Source organism: Acinonyx jubatus, chromosome E1 (assembly GCF_027475565.1).
Source record: "Acinonyx jubatus isolate Ajub_Pintada_27869175 chromosome E1, VMU_Ajub_asm_v1.0, whole genome shotgun sequence".
Taxonomy (NCBI): Eukaryota; Metazoa; Chordata; class Mammalia; order Carnivora; family Felidae; genus Acinonyx; species Acinonyx jubatus.
This window is the reverse complement of record NC_069397.1, coordinates 28328942-28341307: the sequence shown is the minus strand read 5'-3', so window position 1 is coordinate 28341307 and position 12366 is coordinate 28328942. Positions and strand designations below refer to the sequence as shown.

At 45.2% G+C, this 12366-nt stretch overlaps 1 long non-coding RNA gene across 1 annotated transcript in view; it reads left to right on the top strand.

Moving 5' to 3' along the window:
- Positions 1 to 12366, top strand: part of LOC128313458 (uncharacterized) — a 31216-nt gene that overhangs the window by 16180 nt on the left and 2670 nt on the right. The window contains exon 3 of the long non-coding RNA XR_008294199.1: positions 11751 to 11808. This is a non-coding gene — a long non-coding RNA (uncharacterized LOC128313458). The remainder of the gene's footprint in view (positions 1 to 11750; positions 11809 to 12366) is intronic.

Genomic DNA, 12366 nt, shown 5'->3' with positions numbered 1-12366 from the left:
GAATACCGCTCGACGCAGGAATATATAACCCCAATTCCCTCTCCGTGAAACATTATAGGTTGAGGCTTGATTTTAATTTCGGAAAGATAATGGCATTAGTGCATAGCCAAGTGGGCTTGTGGAGAGGCCTGTGGCGAGGGAGATGGGCCTGAGTGGGAACACCAGGCCTGTGAGGAAATGCCCTGGGGGCTGAACTCCAAGGTCGTGAGGGAAGAGCCAAGGAGCCCCTGGATGTGAAGACGGTGCTTCACGGGCTGGGGACGTGCCTGGTCCTGTCAGCGCAGCTTGGGAAGGAAGGGAGGAGGCCTTTGCCAACGGCTTCTGCGGGAACAGGGCCCGTGCTGTGGCGACTCCAAAGGCTCCACACCAGAACGTTCCGGGAGCGGGCACATCCTCGAATGAGAAGCCCAGGGTCACGCTTCACGATAAAGGTGCATCGAAGGCCTACTTCGTGCCAGGCATAGATCTGGTACTCCTCGTCCATAAGGGATCTTCTCCTCACATCCCTTTACTAAAGTGAAGAACCAGCCTTAGAGATGAGGGACCTCCTCAAAATCACAGTCAATTCAAACCTGGATCGTCCGCCTTCAAAGCCACTTCCCCTGTCTCCGTGATGTTCTTCCTGGCTGGATGAGGTAGTTTGTCAATACACGCAGGGAAGGAAACACGGGAGAGAACCGGAGAAGCAGGCCCAGCAGAGGCAAAATGTCCGTCGAGGTCACACCACCCTCCCCCCGCTCACAGCTGACTGGGCCGGGAGGGGACAGGTGACCCAATGGGAGCCTATCAGGTTCTCCCTCTGGGAACTTTTCAACGGAGCGACTGCAGTTCCATAACACGGTAATGAATGTGCACGTGTGTCTCGATCTGTTTGAGCTGCTCCAGCAGAATACCATAGACCGGGCTGCCGGTCTGGGAAGTCTGGGAAGTCCAAGATCAAGGTGCTTGTAGATTCGGTGCCTGGTGAGAACCCCTTCCCTGTTCATAGACAGCTGTGTCCTCACCAGGTCCTCACATGGTGGATGGGACAAAGGGCAGTGCTCTGGGGTCTCTTTTATGAGGGCACTAATCCCGTTCATGAGGGCTCCACCCTCATGACCTAATCAGCTCCCAAAGGCCCCCACCTCCACGTACCATCTCACTGGGGATTAGGATTTCCATAGATGAATTTGCGAGGTACACAAACTTTCAGTCCACAGCAGCATTGATTTTAAAGGAGCTTCTCTGGGGCGCCTGGGTGGCTCAGTTAGTTAAGCATCTGACTTCCACACGGGTCATGATCTCACTGCTCGTGAGTTCAAGTCGCAGGTCAGGCTCTGTGCGGACAGCTCAGCGCCTGGAGGCTGCTTGGGATTCTGTGTCTCCCTCTCTCTCTCCCCCTCCCCCGCCCACACTCTGTTTCTCACTCTGTCTCAAAAATAAATAAAAACATTAAAAAAAATAAAAAATAAATAAAAGAGCTTCTCTGTATTATAATATACACACTAAACACACAGCACAAAAAGGGCTACAACTCAACTATCAAAAATGTGACCTAAATTGGATATTCCACTAATAATAAGTATTAATCACGTACTCAAGCTTTAATATCTTTATTGATGCATTAATACCAAGCCAAGTTCATAAACGATTTGAGGTGGCTTTTAAAAATCAGGTAATTGAGCCTGGCTGCCTCAGTTGGTAGAGCATGCTTGATCTTGGGATTGTAAGTTCAAGCCCCACGTTCGGCCTAGAGTTTACTGTAAAAAAAAAAAAATCAAGTAACAATTATTTATTTATTTATTTTTTTAATTTAGAAGGTGGGGGGCACCAGGGTGGCTCAGGTCCGTTCAGCATCTGACTCTTGATATCAGCTCAGGTCATGGGACTGGGCCTAGTGTCCAGCTCTGTGCTGAGCCTGGAACCTGCTTGAGATTCTCTCTCTCTCTCTCTCTCTCTCTCTCTCTCTCTCACTCTGCCCTCCTCCCCCACTCATGCTCTCTCTGTATATATAATTTTAAAAATTAAAATAAAATAAAATTTAGAAAGAGGTTCTGTAGAGATAAAAGGGATGATTGAGGTTTCTCTCTTTGTCTTCAAAACTTTACTGAGCTTATTTCAAAAATAAATAGTGCGAAAACAAATCATATAATACTGAAATGTTTATAATAAAAATCGACCCCCATCAATCCCAATGACCACTGACATCAACTCGGTGTGATTTCCTTGGGCCTTGCTTCCCTTCCCGCACCGTCCTCTGAGTCTGAAAGTGGACCTGAGCATTTATGGATACAATGATAGGTTATCTGGGATTTGCTTCAGATATTTCATGTAATAGTCAATTTGCTTTTTGCTTTAACTAACAGCTTCTTGTGGACCTTATTCCAAATCTGTGCAACATAGATCAGCCCTGTCCTTTCTAATGGCTTTCTATTGTATGGATATCCCATAATTTATCCAACCTCTCTTACCTTGATGGATTGTTTGCAATGTTTTGCTGTAACAAATGATGCTAAGTAAATATACTTGGGCATACATCTCTTCTCTCACTCTCTTTTTTTTTTTAATGTTTATTTATTTATTTTGAGGGAGGGGAGGGGAGGGGCAGAGAGAGACAGAGAGAGAGAGAATCCCAACCCAAGGCTTGATCTCAGGAAGCCTGCATCTCTTCTCTCTTGACGGTAGGTTTCTAAATGATAAATTCCTAAAAGTACAATTTCTGGGTCAAAGGGCGAATGTGTTTTAAATGTGGTTTTTTGTTGTTTATATTTTATTTTTTAGAAAAAGAGAGCACGAGTGGGGGCAAGGGGCAGAGGGAAAGAGAGAGAATTTTGAGTAGTCTCCATGCTCAGCACGGAGCTTGACGCAGGGCTCGATCCCATGACCCTGGAATCGTGACCTGAGCCGAAATCAAGAGTTGGTCACTCAACTGACTGAGCCACACAGGCGCCCCTTGGGCAGATGTGTTTTAAATTTGACTGGTATTGCCGAATTATTCTTCAAAAACATTAGTGCAAGTTTCAGTCTCAACTACGTATAGCTTTTATCTGTATTCTTCCAAACTCTAGGTTGTACCAGTCTGGTTAACCTTTGCCAGCTTTGACAGGCAGAATACCCCTCCTTGTGTTCACGTGTGTTGTTTTAATTGTTGTTCAGTTTGCTCACCTTTTCACACTTTGTCTGACATGTGCGTTTCTTCCTCAGCGAATTACCTGTTCATTACCCTCGCTCATTTGTCTATGGGATTTCTCTTTCTTACTGCTTTGTAGCAGCCCTCTGTATGTTATCGACATTAGTCTTTTGTCTAGTATATATGTTTAAAATGTTTTCTTCCAGGGGCGCCTGGGTGACTCAGTTGGTTACATGCCCAACTCTTGATTTCAGCTCAGGTCATGATCTCAGTTCATGGGTTCGAACACCATGTCGGACTCCATGCTGAAAACACAGAGCCTGCTTGGAATCCTCTCTATCCCTTTCTTTCTGCCCCTCCCCTGCTTGTGCGCTCTCTTGCTCTTGCTCTCTCTCTCAAAATGAATAAATAAACTTAAAAAAAAAAACACATTTTCTTCCATTCTTTAAGTGTTGTTTGTGGTATTTGTCATCATACAGAAGTTGTTGTTTGTTCATGTAGTCACTCTTTCCTTGCTATCTTCTGCATTTTGTGTCATGCTCAAAAAGGCCCTATATTTTCTTCTAGTACTTTCATAGTTTTACTTTTTATTTTTATTTATTTATTAAAGAACAAATCTAAGCTTTTATAAAAAAATTTTTTTTAATGTTTATTTATTTTTGAGAGAGAGAGAAAGAGAGAGACAGCGCGAGTGGAAGAGGGGCAGAGAGAGAGGGAGACACAGAATCCGAAGCAGGCTCCAGGCTCTGAGCTGTCAGCACAGAGCCCAACACGGGGCTCGAAGTCACAGACTGTGAGATCATGACCTGAGCTGACGTCAGATGCTTAACCGACAGAGCCACCCAGGCACCCCTACTTTCTGTTTTTAGATCTTTAGTTCACTTGGGGTTTATTTGGGGCATGGTACCAGATAGAGAAGTAAACTTAAATGTTCCCTGCAATTCACAACCCATTCCCAACAGTTTATTTCACAACCTATCCTGTTCTCACTGATGTGAAATGCTATCTTTGTCATATACTTAATGCCCGTATATGTACCAATTTTTTTCTAGATTCTCCGTTGTATTCCCCTGGTCTAATTGCCTGTTCCTATACGTATGTCATGCTGTCTTAATCATTGTCGCTTTGTAATACCTTTGACAGTGAGTAGTTAATGCTGTGTTTTGATATTTCAAAATTTGATTAGCCATTCTCATGCATTTCTCCTTGCAGGTGAACTTTATTATCAATGTGTGAAGTTAAAAATCGAACACCTCAATGGGACCTAATTGGAATTGCCCTATCTGTATATATTAAGTTGGGAAGGATGGTCCAAGACTCTTTATGTGAAAGAGAAAAACAAAAACTAGGCATGGATTTCTCACCTACCCAGGATGCCATGGCCAGAATCCAACAGGCTCCGAATCAGTTCTGGAATGATCCTGCTCCAGATCCAGTTCTGGAATGGCACCCTCCACTCAGCCTGCTCAGTAGTCAGTTCCTGTGTTTTCTTCCTGTTGGGCTCCAACTTTGATTCCTACTTGCATATGAGTTATGTGTTTCTCTGGCCTTTCAAACGCCTCTTATTCTCCTAGCATGGCATGGCTGACTATTCTCCAGTATGCCCCCTCGTGCAGGGGAGTGGTCTCACCCACCGAAGCTGGCCAGTAGGGTCAGGATTGGACAATATCTTCAATGTCATGGTAGAAGGAGGAAACATGAATCTTCTAGCTCAAACTCCCTCCTCTGACTTCATTGCCGTAACACAGAGATCATGGGGAAATGACCATGGGCTTAGATAAAGTTACAGAAGAAGTGGCTGGTTAGGAAAAGTATTTAAAAAAAAATTTTTTTAACAGTAGTAACAAGTAACACCTTTCCCTAGTGTCCACCTTTCCATTCCCTGAAGAGAAATAAATAGAAAGGAAATATTCTAAGACTGTGTTGCCCAAGATTCCACCAGTTCCAGAAAGAGGCTGCCTTCATGGTAACTGGGATGTTTATCCTGGTCAACCTGAAATTTCTACCATTTTAGATATCAGATTCCCATGAGTGTCTGACAGGGCCAGGACTAAGGTGAGGCAGGTGCCAAAAGTACATTTGTATGACCTTGAGAATGAGTGACTCCTTGAATTTGGGACCTACTCTGGCCCAGCCCTGGAGTTTGATCCTTTGTGTGGATACTGTGGTCTCTGTCCAGACCCTCTCTGCACCCGTTCTAGCTACTGAGACTATCAGCTGATGATGGCTTCTGGCTAACATCCCTCACTGGGGGTCACTGTAGCCCAGGGAACTGCCTTGCCCCAAATCACACCCCTTCCAGGGGGCAGCCTATGGCCAAGGACTGACTAAGGTGGGGGTGCAAACACTCAGCCTCCTTTTTTTTTTTAGGTTTATTTATTTATTTTGACAGAGGGAGCAGGGGAGGGGCAGAGAGAGAGGGAGAGAGAGAATCCCAAGCAGAGAATCTCTTCACTGTCAGCGCAGAGCCCGGTGTGGGGCTTGAACTCACAAACTGTGAGATTATGACCCGAGCCGAAGCCGACGCCTAACTGATTGAGCCACCCAACGGCCTCCATTTCTCAACTGGAAGAGTTCTGAAGAGCTGTCCCAGCTCCAGAGTGCCAGGACCTCAGCTCCTGCCACCAGTCAAGAAGTACGATGCCGCACTGTGAGTGCGGAGCCTGCTTGGGATTCTCTCTCTCTCCCTCTCCCTCTCTCTCTCTCTGCCCCTCTCCTGTTCTCTCTCTCTCTCTCTCAAAATAAATAAAAGAAAGAAGAAAGGAAGGGAGGGAGGGAGGGAGGAAAGGAGGGAGGGAGGAAGGAAGGAAGCACGGTGGCAAGGGGGAAAAAAAGGCAGCACAATGCCTGGTAGGCCCCATCAGATCCTGGAGGTTCCAAGGTCCACACTTTGGACATCTCCATAGAGATGGAGCTAACTTACTGTACGAAGCAAGTGAATCTGAACAGCTCAAAGAACAGTCTGCCATGGGTTCTGTCTGCTGAGATTGCCCCTGTTCAGGGCCACCCATCCATCCTCAAGTTGTTGAAAACATGGGCTACTGATGGCTCAGAGCTTCATGCTGGAAATTGCTTTACCCGAGGTGCACCCCCGCCCCGGGGATGGCTCTAGCAATGACTAGTTGAAGGGGGATGGGGATACAAAGGCCCATCCCCATTACCTGGGGAAAACTTTGAAGGGCCACCCCACTTGCAGAGTCTTTGTACAATTAGCTGAGGTCTCCATGGCAACCACACTGGGGGACATCTTCTCCCTCTGTCTGATCCTGCCTTCCTTGCCCCCTTCCAGGTGTATCTCCAGAGAACAACCCTAATTAAGGGTTTACATGTGGCTCTTCGTCTCAGAGTCCGCTTCCAGAGAAACATCCCCAGACTCAGGCTGAGATATTAGGAAACTCCAACGATGTGGACTTGGTTCCCTGACACAAGGAACCCCAACAGTTGTACAGCAACCCATTGATCGACAGTTAAGCTTTAGATCAATTTTCAGGTTGGCTGTTTCCAAACTGTCCCCTCTCACCAGGGTTCAAGGAAACTACCCAAAGAAAGGAGAATGCAGCCTAAACCACACTTCATTGGTGAATTTCACTCACATGCCCTTTTTCCTCACTTTGAATCATATGACTCAAGAAAACTTTAAGTATTAATAGTAAAGCCTTCAGCAAGACAAGGACGAACCCAGGGACATCTGCTAGGGAACACAACCAAGCTTGTCCTTCTGAAAGGAAGGGAAGAGAGATTAGCAATTATGATGTCTACAGGGGGTTCAGTGTTATACAGGAATATTTTTAGTAAATGACAGAGAAAAACGTAGAAAACAGGCTGATTGATTGACAGACAACCCAATTTTTAATCTGGACATCTTTAATAAATTCTGCAATGCAGGATTATCAATCTTATCTTACCTGGATTTCTACTTTCGCAAGGAGATGCCCTTGATTTTAGAGGCCAGAATAAGTGGCTTCTTTGTCAAAAGGTTCACAGTAAATGGCCAAGCCTGAGCAGCTCTGAGCCAGCCCCCAGGAGCCAAATCTCATCACCTTTTCACGGTAAAAGAGTTTTTCTGACTAGTTACACATAGGGAATCAATCTTTCTTACGTAAGTCCTTCTGGACTTAAATACAAGCAAAATGCAAATGCCAACTTCACCTGGATGTGGAAATGCAGTTCTAAGGAGCCAAAGTCACTGTGGCATGTTTCATGTGTCAGCACAATGAAAGCTTTTTCCATCCGGGATCTTTTTTGGCTCCTTCAACCCTTGGAATCAGGTGCAATGCTATTATTATCCCCATTTTGTTGATGAGCAAACTGGGGCTCTGAGAAGTTAAGTAATTTGCCCAAGATTATGAAATGTATATGGGAGAGCTGGAACCCCAACCAACCCACCTGAGGTAGAGCCCGTATTTTTAACTGTGATGTTTTAGTCTGATATCCTAGAGATGTTTAGCAATGTCATATAGCATTATAGCCATAGCATCATGTCGCTTACATTTCAGATTTTAACACTTACATATCAAATGTAATATTATATTTTCTATGACAATTTAAAAATGTGAGGCTGTATACTTTGTTTTTTTTTTTTTTTTTTTGCAAAATAAGGGTGTGGTATATTGTCTGTTGTCTGTTTTCCAGATTTTTCAGTCAATTTGTCTATAGGTGTTTCTTGCTTCCATATTAATGACACTTTTCAAATTATAATTTTTTAAAGTCACAAATAAAGGCCAAAAGGAAGTTCTATGTCTGACATGAGGAGTGGGAAGGAAGAACAGTGGATAGATAGCTGCATATTTGTTCTGTAACAACTTCTTCTTTATTGTTCTCTGCTCTCCAAAGATATCTTCAAACTTACGTTATTTGTTTAAACATAGTAAGAAGGAAAAGTCATTTATTGTCTGTAGTCTGATGGCTTCATATTGAAAGTCTTTATAGATCTGCTTCTATTGTCTGTTTTTGCTGGTTCTCACTCATGGAGTCATGTTTCCTTGTGTGTCTGGTTGTCACTGACCACAGTCCAATATCTTAAAAATAATTGATAGGAATAATATAAGACCTAATGGAAAAGTACCTATGCCCAAAAATCTGCTTCTCTAATGCATGAGAGCCATACCAGCCTGGGCCCAAATTAAACCAAGTGCAAGGCCTGAAATTTCCTGGGCCAGGACAATCTGGTAATTGGAACCTTGTGTTGTAATTCTGTGTGGCAGGTGCTCCATTTCCAGATCTCCCTCACCCACCCACCTCCTTGGACCAGCTCCTGGCCCTCTCTTCCCATTAGGCTACAAGGCTACCCAAGATCAGTAACCCTCAGGGCAAAATCAGCCTCTGTGCCCACTCACCTCTTTATTCCTACTCTTCTGTCTGTTGACCTAGTCATTTCTTACCGTTTGTTAGCAATACTATTTAAGAAGATTTCAGAAGTTATTTTATGTAGTGGGAGAGTTGGTCCAGGTAGTTTACCTTGCCATTGCTAGGAAGGTTCATTCTACAAGTTTCTCAAGAAATCACCAACTCAGCGTGCCTGGGAGGCTCAGTCAGTTAAGCGTCCAACTCTTGATTTCAGTTCAGGTCATGATCTCATGGTCATGGGATCCAGCCCCGTGTTGGGCTCTGGGCTGGGCGTGGAGCCTGCTTGAGATTCTCTTTCTCCCTCTGTCCCCTCCCCTGCTTGTGCACATGAGCACACATGCGTGGTCTCTCTCTCTCTCTCTCTCTCAAAAAAAAAAAAAATAATAATAATAATAAAAGTCAGCACCTGGGTGGCTCAGTTGGTTAGGCAACTGAGTTCAGCTCAGGTCATGATCTTGCTGTGCATGGGTTCAAGCCCCGTGTTGGTCTCTGTGCTGACAGCTCTGAGCCTGGAGCCTGCTTCAGATTCTGTCTCCATCTCTCTCTCGGCCCCTCCCCCGCTCATGCTCTGTCTCTCTCTCTCTCTCAAAAATAAACATTGAAAACAATAATAATAATAAATAAATAATAAAAACGAAATAACCAACTCAGAACAAATTTGGGACCCTATGAATACCTGAGGTTTGATTTATGTGTCTTAAAACAAAATAATCAAATTTTCAACAAAGCATCTTTAATTGCGCTCACTGAGGCCTGCAGTTCACAGCCGCACTGGTTTAGGGTCCTCAAAGGAAGGGGGTCTGGAGGTGGGAAGGGAAGACTGTAGGAGTCCCCACAACATCAGGTTCACTGGGTCTGCCACTGAGCCACTGTGCAACCTTGGCCAGTGGCGCCTGTCTTAGCTGGTTTTCTCAACTGGAAAATGAGAAGAAGAAGAAGAATGTCTATCTGACAACGTTGTCGTATGGACTAAACGAGATTAAATAATACATGCAAAGCCTTTAGCACAATGTTAAGTGTCTGATAAACATGATGATTATTATTATCCCTAAGACGCTGATGTCCTCAGACACACACGCACACACACCCTCCCCGGGCTGCCCCATATTCCTCACACGTGCATGTAGATCCAGTCAAGAACCACTGCCTTAGTTAATGATGATTTGAATAAATCACTCAATTCCAGAGGTCTGGTTGCTAAGGACATCATTCTGGAGGCCTTAAAGGCAGGCCTCCTGGATTTTATCTCCCTTAACTCATTCTGTGACCTACAAATTGAAAGGACGACAATAATTCAGACGTGGAAAGGGCCTCGAGACCCCCGATGAAAGGTAACCCTGCAACCACGTGGCAGGTTGTGCTGTTGTGATAAAGCAGAAGGCTGTTTGAAAATAATCAAAAATTCTCTCAGGAAGCCCAATTATATTTTTACATCAAGAATCAAAATGCCAGTGCCGCAGACTTCAGCCTATCATTCACAAACCTTTTATCCTGTAATTAAGCCAGATCTGCTGCTGGGCTAATTCTTCCCTGAATGACACCACCCTTTGAGCCAGCCCGTATGTCGGCAGAAGACTTCACTCTGATGATCTATTACACCAATACATCACCGCGGTGAGCTGCCTCCTTAATGATTTATCCATAACACATCATCAGAGTGAGCCACACTCATAATATATTGCTCAATAAGTCTGCGGTAGCCAAGGGGGAAAGCCACGAACAGCGGCCAAGTCCGTGACCTTACATGGTTGGTGTCAGCGTGTGGGGCCCATGCTGGGCTCCCCCTTCCTCAACAAATGTTTATGTAGGCGGGAGGGCTCTCGTGCCGATAGGCTTTTAAAACATGAAGAACCATGACCTTAAGAAAGTCTTATAAATCCTGAGCAGAAAAGCCCCTCAGTGGGCAGTGGGGGCTACCCTTCTAAGCCTGTCAAGTAGGTAGAAAGCATTTTCTTTAAGCTCTTACTTGGAAGGCCAGGACCACTGCACTGCACAAATCCAAAGGGTGCCATTCACATCACAATCTGTGCAAATGGTGCCCCCTAGAGTTGTGCAATGTGCAGCCCGAGCCACCTCACACGACCGCCCTGTAGGAGGTCCTGATTAAGAGCATAGATTCTGGCATCAGACGGCCTCATCTGAGTCAAGGTTCTGGGAATAACGGTCCTACTCATGGGGTTGCTATGAGATTGAACAGGATAATGTATGCAGAGCCCTATGACATAGGAAGCACTCAGCCAACATTAGCACGACTGGTAGCAACCTTAATGAATCCTGAGAGCCAGGAAGCCTGTAGGTCAAGGCTGGGGCAGCAGGCAGCCCCTGGGTATTGTGCTCTTCATTCTGTGGGGTCTTGTTTTATTGGTATGTATTTATATCTCACATCATTCAAAAGAAAAAGGGCCAATTCTTCCCTTTGGGCAAGAGAATGCTTACAGAAATACATACTACGATAAAAATAAGTAGATGGGTGGGGGGAGGGTGCCTGGGCGGCTCGGTTAAGCATCTGACTCTTGGTTTCAGTTCAGGGCCTGATCTCATAGTTTCATGAGTTCAGGCCCCACGTTGGGTTCTATGCTGACAGCACGGAGCCTCATTGGGATTCTCCGTCTTCCTCTCTCTGCCCCTCCCCTACTCGCACTGTCTCTGTCTCTCTCAAAATAAACTTTAAAAAAAAATGTAGATAGGGACATTCAGGGAAAGAAAGATTTAGCAAAATTTAGGCAAAAATGGTGCACCAAAATGGCACTGAGAACAGGCCGGGAAGGAGCAACGGGCACACTCACGCACTCAGGCAAAAGTGAGATTTGGCACAGCCATTCTGGGGAGCACACTGGCATTGCCCAGAAAAGTAAAGCTGGGCACACCCTACAGCCCAGCAATCCACTCCCAGGTGTGTGCCCCGGCTCAGAGGAACTCTGTCTTGCACCCGTGCACAAAGGAACAGATGTAACAACGTTCCCTGCACCATCCTGGAGACAGGGAAAAAACTGGAAACGCCCACCAATAGGAAAAGAAATATGTAACGGTACTAGCCAGCTCTTACATAGTGCGCGCTGTGTGCCAGGCATGTTTTAAATGCCTCACATCTGTGACATCATGTAATCTTCACATCAATTCTCTGAGGTAGGTGCTATCATTTGCCCATTTTATAGCCGAGGAAACTAACGCATAGAGAGGTTAATTTGCCCAAGGTCGCAGAACTAGTAAGTGGCAGAGCTAGGATTTGAACCCTGGCATTCTGTCCCGGGGCCAAGCTCTGAGACACCACATAATCATTTGTCTTCTCTTCCAGGTGGAATACTACACGGAAGCGAAAAATGAATTAACTAGAGCTACACGTGTCAGCACAGGTAAGTTTCAAAACATAAGCCTTGGGGCTCCTGGCTGCCTCTGTGGGTGAAGCGTCCAACTCGTGATTTCAGGTCAGGCCGTGATCTCATGGTTTGTGAGTTCCAGCCCCACACTGGGCTCTGCTCTGACAGTGCTGAGCCTGCTTGGAATTCTCACTCCTCTTTCTCTCTCTCTTTCTCTCTCTCTGCCCCTCCCCTCTTACTCTCTCTCTCTCTCAAAATAAATTAAAACCTTAAAAACAAAAGCATACTCCTCGAGTAAAACAAAAAATTACAGAGCAATACATATAATATGAAACCACTTACAGAATGTCTTTAAATATGTAAAACAATACCATATGTTTGTTACAGAGGCATATGTTTGGAGAAAAATTATTCTTTTTTAAATAGGAAGGGAGAAAGCAAGTCCAGGAAGAGCCCTCCCACAGGGTTGGGAGGAGGGGGAACGGGGTCAGGACCAGGTGCTCAGAGGCCTGCGTTTGTCTTTGCTAAGTTCTACGTCTGAAGCTGGGTGGCGGGACATTTGTTATGTATTCCCTGTCATTTTTGTACACCTGA